Source organism: Nicotiana sylvestris, chromosome 3 (assembly GCF_000393655.2).
Source record: "Nicotiana sylvestris chromosome 3, ASM39365v2, whole genome shotgun sequence".
In the NCBI taxonomy this organism is placed as follows: domain Eukaryota; kingdom Viridiplantae; phylum Streptophyta; class Magnoliopsida; order Solanales; family Solanaceae; genus Nicotiana; species Nicotiana sylvestris.
In genome coordinates this window covers 91385219-91397107 of record NC_091059.1, presented here as the reverse complement: position 1 = coordinate 91397107, position 11889 = coordinate 91385219, and positions in this window count along the sequence as shown.

The window sequence follows — 11889 nt, the reverse complement described above, 5'->3', positions numbered from 1 at the left end:
CTCGGTTAACCAAATAAGGTAAGAAAATAGAGTAAAGTTGCAAAATATAGAGGCAAATAGTAAATCAAGGAGTCAGGGATTTGAAATTACGGATTTGGGGAAAATAACAATGGTTCCCATGAATAAACAAATAAACCAAGTCAGAAACATGAGAATGGAAAGTCTAAGGAAAGTTTTCAAATCAACCCAAGAAACAGGGAAATCAGTAAGGCGAAACAAGGAAAGAGTCAATCACTTAACACATGAATGCAATCAAAATTAGACTAGGAGGTCTGAAATCAATCCCAAAATTGAAGGTCACTTCAGAGGGAAATTCAGCATATAAAAGAGTACACAAGTATTAGACATGCAAGGCTGAATTTAGGATAAAGAGAAGCGTCATGCAATCACAAAGTCAGTAAGTAGTGGACTATAGGAACATAGTAGTCCCATAGGTCAATCTTAGTAACTCGGTAATAGAGAAAATAAAGAGTATCAAATAACATGCAAAAGAGGTCAAGTAAAAGACCTTATAGAGCTTAGCAGGAAGTCAGAATCATATAAAGAAACAAAGATTTTGAAATTCAGTCGAGCAACAGGTGAAACAACTTCAGAAACTTGAATAGGTTCAAAGGAATCAGGGTTTTGAAACCCATCGTATTCAGAGTATGACAAGTAAATCACATAGCAAATAGTCTCAGGACTCGAACGAACTCCAAATTTTAGGGTTTTCACCATCACTCGAGTATAGAGATGAAAAACAAGTAAATCAGGCAAAAATATCAACAAAATAAAATCAGAAAACTCAAGAAGGAACTAAAATTTTTAATCATGCACACTCCAGTAGAAGAACAACATAAAGAAACACAGTAGAACATGCTAAAGATTAGAGAAAGATTCTGAATAACTTAACCAAACCCTAAATCGGAAAAGATAAAGGTTCTGAAGGTAAAGTTTTGAAAGAAACTTTGAGAAAATGTTTAGAAGTTTAGAGTAAACACAAATCTACAACGGATCTAAAAGAATCGGAAGAACCTCGAAGGTTTAGGGTTTCAGAAGAACCCAGATGGTGAGAAAGGCTTGGAAAGTCACTGATCTAAGCAAGAGAAGTCAAGATCAGGCTTAAATAGCCATGGTTGGCCGGAGCAAGGTCGGAGACAACCATATAACTTAAATCAACCCAGGTTTGGACCAAAACTTCTTCAAGGTCCGACCTTGAAAACATGATAATCAGGCAGGTAGAAGTCATATGAGGTAGATACAGGCCTTTAATGGCTTTGGAAGCCAATGATTCAGACGGTTTTAGGATGGTGGTTGAAGGTGGCAGCTAGGGTTTGAGAGGGAGTTTGAGAGAGAATTGGGAGAGAAGGGGGAATTCAAAGGCGGTTGCAGGTGGAAAGTGATTATGGTTAGGGGCTAGTTGGGAATTAAAAAAGGAAAGGTTTAATGTGAGCCGTTGATCTGAGCGATCAACGGCTGAGATTAAATGGAAATCTGGGCTGGTTGTTTAAAAGGGGTCATGGGTCGATTCAGATAGGGATTGGGTCCTGGTAATTGGTCTCCAAATTGGGGTTCAATTCAGGCCATAATTGAAACAAAATGAGGCTAACATTTAAATAGCCACTTTTCCCTATTTGATTTATAAAAAATAATAAAATAATTTCTGGAAATAAATTAAAGGTACTAAAATGATTAATAGTACATAATTATCAAATTAAAAATATTGGACCTGAATTTTATAGACATAAACGTAATTAAATCTAAAAGAGGCTAATATTGCAATTATATGCAATTTAGCTTTAAAAATAATAAATAAATTTTTAAAAATATGCAAAAATCACATTAGCTATATTTTAGTATAAATATGGGAGTTCAATAAATGAATCACCAAAAATGATAATTTTGGGAATAATTATTGGGGGTTTTATGGATAAAATAGGGCAATGAATTGATTTTTCAAATCTTTAAAAATTAAGGAAAAATAATAAAACATTTGGACATACTTATATATGTATACATATGCTATTTTGAAAGTATTTTGCATATTAGAAATATATAGGGAAAATTTGGGTATCAACAGCTGCCCCTCTTTACCCGGGAAGAATGAAAGAGTTGTCGGGTAAAGATATGATGGCCAATTTTGATCGAACGAAATGATTCGAGGAGACATAGGCCGTGCTCTGACTTCTGAGCTGCCTACATATCCCTGGTCTTACAGGAATCAGGCCATATGTAGTTCATGATCCATCGGTGGAGTATGCCGATAGAGACTTTCAAGAACAGACGTAGTATTTAAGACGGGGTGAATGGTTGAAGTCTGATAGGGCTGCGGGAGCTAGAGCGGGATCGCCCCTGCCGAGATGGCCGTTGCTCACCGGTTCACCTTCAAATAAGTAACACAAGCGTGTATTATGTGTAAATTTAAACATGATGCAAATTCCCGTCGGACCATGAATGTTTGTCTTCGGAAGGTTAGGATGGCGTCCTTAGACCGTGATGTCCTGGTCCATGAAATGTATAATAAAGGATTCGCAAGCCATGAAATGATGCTCTCGGGCCATGAGAATGATGCCTCCGAACCATGATGCCTTTGAATAATGATATGCAAAAGATTAAAAAGGGTCCTCAGGCCATGACATGGTGTTCTCGGGCTATAAAAATGGTGCCTCCGAATGATGATGCCTTTGGACAATTTGGCGATCTTTCAGCCCATGAGATGCAGTATGCGGTGATCTTTCAGCCCATGAAATGCATTAGTCGGCTATCTTTCAGCCATGCAGATGTAAATATGGTGGCGATCTTTTCGGCCATATAAGCGTAAATAGGGTGGAGATCTTTCAACCATGCAAGTGTAAATAAGGCGGCGATCTTTTAGCCATGCAAGTGTAAATCAGGTGGCGATCTTTCAGCCATGCAAGTGTAAATAAGGCGGCGATCTTTCAGCCATGCAAGTGTAAATAAGGCGACGATCTTTCAGCCGTGCAGATGCAGATAGAGGTAGAGCTTAACCTCGGAAGGCAGAATGGTAGCCTTGTGCAATGCAGAAATGTAGATGGAGACAGAGCTTAGTCTCAGAAGGCAGAATGGTAGCCTTATGCAATGCAGAAATGCAGTTGGAGACAAAGCTTAGTCTCGGAAGGCAGAATGGTAGCCTTATGCAATGCAGAAATGCAGATGGAGGTAGAGCTTAACCATGGAAGGCAGAATGGTAGCCTTATGCAATTCAAGAATGCAGATGGAGACAGAGCTTAGTCTCGGAAGGCAGAATGGTAGCCTTATGCAATGCAAAAATGCAGATGGAGGTAGAGATTAACCTCGGAAGGCAGAATGGTAGCCTTATGCAATGCAAGAATGCAGATGGAGACATGGCTTAGTCTCAGAAGGCAGAATGGTAGCCTTATGCAATGCAAAAATGCAGATGGAGACAAAGCTTAGTCTCGGAAGGCAGAATGGTAGCCTTATGCAATGTAGAAATGCAGATGGAGGTAGAGATTAAACTTGGAAGGAAAAAGTAGCCTTATGCAATGCAAAAATGTAGATGGAGACAGGGCTTAGTCTCGGAAGGGAGAATGGTAGCCTTATGCAATGCAAGAATACAGATGGAGACAAGGCTTAGTCTCGGAAGGCAGAATGGTAGCCTTATGCAATGCAGAAATGTAGATGGAGACAGGGCTTAACCTCGGAAGACAGAATGGTAGCCTTATACAAGAAATAAAATGGCAAATGATGATAGAGCTTTTTTAGCTGATAGCAGATTGCTGTATCATGACTGCTGGGGATATTGTGACACACGGAATATCACCGGCGTGCGTGGATAGAAAATGTTGGTAAGTGAAATAGTTCTGGGAGTCGTATTCCTGAACAACGTTCATCTCATGAGTGTATAGTATGTCTGATGCTTTCGCAATCCCAGTGCCTGCATCCAAAGATAAATCATTAGTTTTGTAAAGGGGGAAGGTTAGTTCGTATCCCTATTGGCTTTTTTTGACTTTCTCGGGTTCGATCTGGTGATGCTATATGTATCATTGGGGTAGCATTGCTAAACAAGGCAATTTCAGCAATAAACATGCATGATTTTGTAAAAATATGACATAAGTATATAATCAAGAAATAACTTTTTAGATGAACCGGCGACTGTGACGTGGTTCAAGACATTGCAACCTCTCTTGCTACGGAATTTTGAGGGCCCTCCTCAAAATTCTGCCCCAGTTTGGTGGGTTGATGCTTCTGACTGTTGTTTGCAACGTTTGACTGAAATCACTTCGGAATTTTGAGGGTCCTCCTCAAAATTCTACCCCAGTTTCCAATTTCGGGGGATATAAAAATTTTATTGCATTCTGACCGAACCCATAGGGCTGCCTATGTATCCCCTCTTAAATAGGAATCAGGTCAGGCATAGTTCAATTTACATCGTATAGGAAAGCATAAGATTACACATAGTAACGCTTGACTGCATCTGAATTGATCGGCTTTGGCCAGACTGCGCCATCCATTTCTGTAAGTATGAGGGCTCCTCCTATCAGGACCCAATGAACCATGTATGGACCCTGCCAGTTGGGAGAGAATTTTCATTTGACTTAATCTTGGTGTGGAAAGATTTTCTTTAACACCAGTTGCCCTGGTATGAACTGTCTTGGCTTGACTCTTTTGTTGAAGGCTCTGGACATTCTGTTCTGATTAAGTTGACCATGGTAGACTGCATTCATTCTTTTCCCATCTAAAAGAGCCAGCTGCTCGTAGCGACTCTTCATCCATTCTATGTTGTCGAGATCTGCTTCCTGTATGATTCTTAAGGAATCAATTTCCACTTCGGTGGGAATGACAACTTCTGTGCCATAGACCAGCATATAGGGGGTTTCCCCAGTTGATGTGCGGATTGTGGTACGATACCCCAATAAAGCAAATGATAGATTCTCGTGCCACTAATTATGCTCCTCTATCATTTTACTTAGTATCTTCTTGATATTCTTATTAGCAGCTTCTACGGCCCCGTTCATCTGAGGTCTGTAGGCTGTAGAATTCTTGTGTTTGATCTTGAAAGTTTCACACATAGCTTTCATCAAGTCACTGTTGAGATTGGAGCCATTATCGGTAATGATTGATTCTGGAATGCTGAATCGACAAATGATGTGGTCGCGGACAAAGTCTGCCATGACCCTTTTAGTTACTGCCCTGTAGGATGCTGCTTCGACCCACTTGGTGAAATAGTCGATTGTTACTAGGATAAACCTATGCCCGTTGGAAGCGGCAGGTTCGATTGGTCCAATAACGTCCATTCCTCAGGCGGCGAACGACCATGGTGAGCTTGTTGCATTGAGTTCGTTTGGGTATACCTTTATCATGTCTACATGTATCTGGCAGCGGTGGCATTTCCGGACATACTGGATGCAGTCTGTCTCCATAGTCATCCAAAAGTAACCGGCTCAGAGTATCTTCTTTGCTAAGAGAAAATCATTCATATGTGGAATGCAGGTCCCAGCATGAACTTCCTCTAGCAGCCTGGATGCTTCCTTGCGTCGACACACCTTAATAATCCAAGATCAGGAGTCCTCATATGCAGGATTCCTCCCTATGAAAGAAATTATTGGACAACCTCCGAAGTGTGCGTTTCTGAGTAGGATTTGCAAGTTCTGGGTATTCACCTTTTGCCAAATATTCCTTGATATCATGAAACCAAGGCTTTCCGTCTGCTTCTTCTTCAACATGGGCACAATAAGTTAGCTGATCACAGATCCTTACTGGAATGATATCAATGAAGTTTTTGTCTGGATGTTGTCTCATAGATGATAGGGTAGCCAATGCATCGACGAACTCGTTCTGGACTCTAGGAAAATGTTGGAATTCCGTCTTTGTGAACCTCTTTCTCAATTCCTATACATAATGTGTCACACCTCCTTTTTTACCTGCGCCCGTAGGGGGGAGTTTTTCCAATTAAAGGACAATCGAAGCGGGATTTATTATTATTTATTCAGAGTTTCCACTTGGGATATTTATGGTGTCCCAAGTCACCGGTTGAATCCTGAATCGAGGAAAAGATTGACTCTATATTACAGTCCGCGAACCAGAAATCCGGATAAGGAATTCTGTTAACTCGGGAGAAGGTGTTAGGCATTCCCGAGTTCCGTGGTTCTAGCACGGTTGCTCAAATGTCATATCCGGCTTATTTATCTGATTTTAATACATGTTGAACCTATGTGCAAAGGTTAACTTTTGACCGCTTTTATTATTATTATTTTTAATGCGAATTGCAACGTCGTGAAAACGCATCTCGAACCACGTCACATCAATGCACCCGTGGTTATTGACACATTTCGACTCCGTTGAGATTTGGATTTGGGTCACATAAATGTGCACCCGAGTTTAAGAAAGTAAATTATTAAAAGCGCGCCTAAAGTGACTAGCGTATTATTATTTCTGGGGAAGGCCGTGAAATTCACTAAACGGCCCATCCCGAAGCCTAAGTATTTTTAATACATTTATTGAGGGCCCCGCAAAGTTGCATTTTTAATTGGCGAGGCTCGTCTCATTTTTATTCACAGGTTGATCCTAAAGTGTCTATGATTATCTGCTTTTGTCTCTCAAAGAAAAAAAAAACCTAATTAATGAAAACGCTCAAAGCTTAAGGTCCAGTTTAAGAAGATGTATAAACTTAGTCACATTAATAGGCATGATATTGGGCTTGAGACGGGACCCAAGTTGGATGGGGCGGAACCGCCCAAGCGAGGTTAAGGAATCGAACCCTTGTAGCCGAGCAAGCCACGAAATGGCTCACCGATGTGTTTGACATTTAATTAGACATAACTAAGCAATGGACTCATTTCGCTTCGTAAGTTATACTTTCTTTTTCCGGCTTCCAGTTATTAGAGCAGATGTGAAATGAGATACCCCAAATTCCTTTTAATTACAAATGAAAGGAAAGATAACGACTGAAAGTTTATCTTATTGTTGGTTTGGTTTTTCAAACGTATTTACAAAGGATGCACATGATAGGAAACTGGCTGAAGTTAACCTAACTTATTATACCAACTTATATTGAACCTAATCACAACTAACACTCGAACTAAAGCTGAAAACTTACATACATTTTAGGGCAAAACGATTATTGTTACATAACTAATTTCAGTCCTACTAGTACAACTTCAAGCAAAGGTCTTACTATATTAAGAAATCAAACATTCTGACACCTAAATCAAATGACTAAATCACATGATCTCGTGCTTCAGTTTCTATGCCATTCTTCACATTTCAGTTTACAATTAACCAGGATCAAGCTGTGTACCTGGATTGGAGTGAACAGAAGAATAAAGAGGAAGTCAGCAGCAGTACAACACAGCAAACAACAACAGCAACAAATAACACCAGCAGACAGCCAATTGGAATTCAGAAATAGCTCCAAACCCAGTTTCAAATCAGAAAAAAACTTGACCACAACTCATAACCAGTTGTGAGCCTAAACAGCAACAACAAATAACTCCGGGCAACTAATTGGACCTCAAACTCAACAATAAAACCAAACAATGAACCTCAAACACCCCAGTAAACAGGCTAGAAACTGGAAACTACCCCCCCCCCAACAATTGAAAATCAGACACTTTACTTCAAGCTTGCAATGCACGTTTTTACTGATTAAAGAAGGATTAAAATGCAGAACCTAAGAGGACTAATTGTTTCTTTTTTTTTCTCTATATTTCCTGATATTCTTTTTGTGTCACCTTTGAGTCTAATTTCAAAAGCCAACCCCTTTTAACTCTGTCCAGACCCCTATTTATACCAAAACTACAGCCCTTATCTGCCTTGAAACACTTAAACTAATCAGAAATCATTCTGCCCACTCCCTGAACCCCCAATACCATAATATGTCTTGTTCTTTTGTTTTAATCAAAGGTTATGAGTGACTTAACTTGTTTAATCAACTTCCCACGCCATTAAGCCTTGTTCCCCACTATTACTAAACAATTCATTAGTTTAATGGTACTTTAGTACCCTACTGTCAGACCATTCAACTTAAACCATTTTCAAACCTTTTAAATCCCAAAATACCCTCCTAAAGTCCCTGAAATTACTGTCCTACCCAATCCCTTTTAATCTGTATTAAACCTTTCAGCTCTAACCTATTCAAACCTACCAACTAACTAAGCTGAATCCTAATTAACCAACAAACTACAATAGCTATAACCAATTCAACTTATCAAATCAGTCAGTAATTCAAGATAGAAACTCATATCAAATCGAATGACATCAAAAATGAAGACTAAGGGTTCAGGGCATCACATATTGAACTAACTATATTGGGGAACCAATCATATTTAGCTTAGAAACAAATGAACTGAAATCAACTAGACGAGCATACGCTTAAAAAATTGGAATACAAAAGAAGAAACAGCCAGAAGAGCTTTAAGGGAATTGACAGATTCATGATAACAAATGACCAATAAATTCAGTTCAATGTGATTAACTGAATATACCAACAGGCTCAGTTCTAAGTTCAAATATACCAACAGGCTCATTTCAACACAAAATTTAGAACATAAACGAAGCAGGAGGGGAAACAGACTGGAATGAACTATGAAATCAAAACCAAAATTAAACTACTATCATGTTAAACTAACACTCAAACCTACCGGACTATTCGATGAAACGTATTCAACTGATTAAACAATTATAACATATAATCAACAACAGAAAATTTGGACCAAGAAAAAGGTCCGAAGAGAGGAGGAGGAAAATCATTGACAAAACCGGACTACAATGAAACTTTAAACAGATAAACAACAAACAACAAAAAAAATGAAAAAGATATGGAAAGGAAATACCTCAAAATCTATAGACCGAACTCTAATCAGTTTGACCTTCGACTTGAACTTTTTGAGGTAAAAACGAACTTTAATCGAGTGTTCTCGACTGAGAACACTCGACTAAAGTCGATTAAAACCCCAATTTCTTTTTCCCCTCGGACCGACTCCAGGTTTGGTCCTTCTAGGGTTCTTCAATCGATTTAAAATTCGACCAGTTCTAGCAAGATTTGAGCCAAAGTAGGGGTGGTTTGGGAACGAGGGAGGTCAGGTGGAGTTGGGGTGTGAACTTGGACTGGTTGGGTAGGTTTAGGGTTTTGCTCGAATCTTCGATTGAAGATGCGAAACAAACCGGGATGATTCGAAGTTAAAAGGGTAGGGATTTGTGTTGAGGGTGGTTAGAAGGCTTAGGGGTGTGAATTTGAGGGTCATCGAACCTCAGGCCGCCGGCTTTTCAGGCCAAGGGAACGGTGGAGGCTAGGGTTTTAAGGGTCATTTGGTTCGTCTCTAAAAGAGACGACTGGGGGGGGGTTTGGAAATGAGAGGGGTAGGGGACTGGGAGGGGGTTTGATAGGTTAGAGTTTAATCAATTGATTTCGGTCGTTGGATGATGGGAATCCAACGGCCAAGATCGATTTGTTGATCAAAACAGGGTCGTTTGGTAGTAACGGGGTCAGGGCGGGTATAGGAACGGGTAATGGAGAGATGATCTTGGTCGTTGATGGATTGGGATGGACGGTTGAGATTGGACGTGACAGATACGACGTCGTTTAGACATCGTATTGCCAGGTCGGTTGGACCGGGTAAAAAGGGTATTCGGACCGGGCCTGTGGACATATTGTTTGGGCCTGTAGAAAAATTGGCCTGGTCCGAGTTTATCAACTCTTTCTTTCATTTCTTCCTTTTCTTTTATTTTCTTTTTTAATTCCTAATTACCAAAAGTTATAAATTAAATTGTAAAACTAAAATTAACTTAGGAAATACTAATTAACCTTTAATAATATTTACCATATATAATTAAATACCAATTGACAATAAACTCCCACAATTCGACATTAAATGCAAAAAATGTAAAAGTACATTATTTTTGTGATCTTTTTATTTTCGTAAAACATATTACTGTTTAATTTATCCTAAATTGTAAATGCAAATGCAACACATATATTTTTGTATTTTTCTTAATTAAAGTAAAAAATGAACATGCACTTACAAATAAATTACAAGCAATGCAAAACTATTTTATTTTGAATTTTTGGGAGTAGTTCTTGTAGGGCAAAAATCACGTGCTCACAGCTGCCCGTCTTTATCCGGAAACATGAAGAGTTTTCGTGCAAAGATAAAGTAAGAGGATACGAGCGATTTTTGCCCGTTCGGCTACTCCGTGTGAAGTATTTTTTGAAAGATTTGACCGAACCTCTGATCCAAAGGTTTCCTACATATCTCTGTCTAAAAGGGAATCAGGTCAATGTAGTTCGGGAAGTTTCGGTAGCTGGGACTACCATGAACTGTGGATTCATTGTTACTGCTGCTGCTGCTGATACTGCTTACTGAACTCCTTATTACACCTTGATAAAAACAAAGCAGTTATACTAAGCTATGGTCTATGAATTACAAAGATTTATTCTCAAACTTGGTCATGTGACTGTTGTTGCCTTGTTGCCTTGCTGTCTTGTTGCCTTGTGTCTCCTCCGGTGTTTCTTTACTTCTGACTTGACTTGTATTCTCTCTTGATTGCCGAATTTGAACTGCTTGTTTCCTTCTTGTGAGCTTCGAATTATTTTTCCTTCAAAGCTTGAACTGCCTTCTCTGACTAGTGTTGCCTTCCTTCCGACTTCTGAACTTTAATTTATGCTGGGGATCTTTGTTGTAACCCTCCGCTTTACTGACTTCAAACTCCAATGTATTCCTCTGTTATACGGGCGGGCCTCCAACTTCAAAACTTGAAATGTAAAGACTGAAATGTATTCCTCTGTTATATGGGCGGGCTCCCAACTTCAAGACTTGAAAATAAAATGTCATTCCTCTCTTCAGGCGGGCTCCTGACTTCAACAACAACTAAAAAATAAAACGACATTCCTGTCTTCAGGCGGGATCCTGACTTCAATAACAACTTTGAAAATAAAACGCCATTCCTCTCTTCAGGCGGGCTCCTGACTTCAACAACAACTTCGAAAATAAAACGTCATTCCTCTCTTCAGGCGGGCTCCTGACTTCAATAACAACTTCGAAAATAGAACGCCATTCCTCTCTTCAGGCGGGCTCCTGACTTCAACAACAACTTAGAAAATAAAACGCCATTCCTCTCTTCAGGCGGGCTCCTGACTTCAACAACAACTTAGCAAATAAAACGTCATTCCTCTCTTCAAGCGAGCTCCTGACTTCAACAACAACTTCGAAAATAAAATGTCATTCCTCTCTTCAGGCGGGCTCCTGACTTCAACAATAACTTAGAAAATAAAACGTCATTCCTCTCTTCAGGCGGGCTCCTAACTTCAACAACAACTTAGGAAATAAAACGTCATTCCTCTCTTTAGGCGGGCTCCTTACTTCAACAACAACTTCGAAAATAAAACGCCATTCCTCTCTTCAGGCGGGCTCCTAACTTCAACAACAACTTAGAAAATAAAACATCATTCCTCTCTTCAGACGGGCTCCTGACTTCAACAACAACTTCGAAAATAAAACGCCATTCCTCTCTTCAGGCGGGCTCCTGACTTCAACAACAACTTAGAACTGTATTCGTATTGCCATTGTTCCCCCTTGCCTCCTGAACCATTTTCCTTCTAACTTGAATTATCTTTCTTCAAAACTGCTTCCCTCAAAACTTGTATTGTCTTCCTTCTTCAAAACTACTTCCCTCAAAACTGGTGTTTCATTCCTCCGCAAACTGTTGGGGATAACACTTTTTTTCAAGTGGGTACCTGACTTCAGGAAAATTTTCAAAGATGAACAAAAAATTTTCTGCCCCAGTTTGATAACTTTCCTTATATCATACCTTTCCGTTATCAGTAGCATTTCCTGTCCCTATTTCAAATCAAAGAAAGAATTTAGTCAGTTTAAAACGTGGTGGTTGGTTGTGATACTCCTGCTGGGGATGGTTTTCCTTCTTTTTTCCATG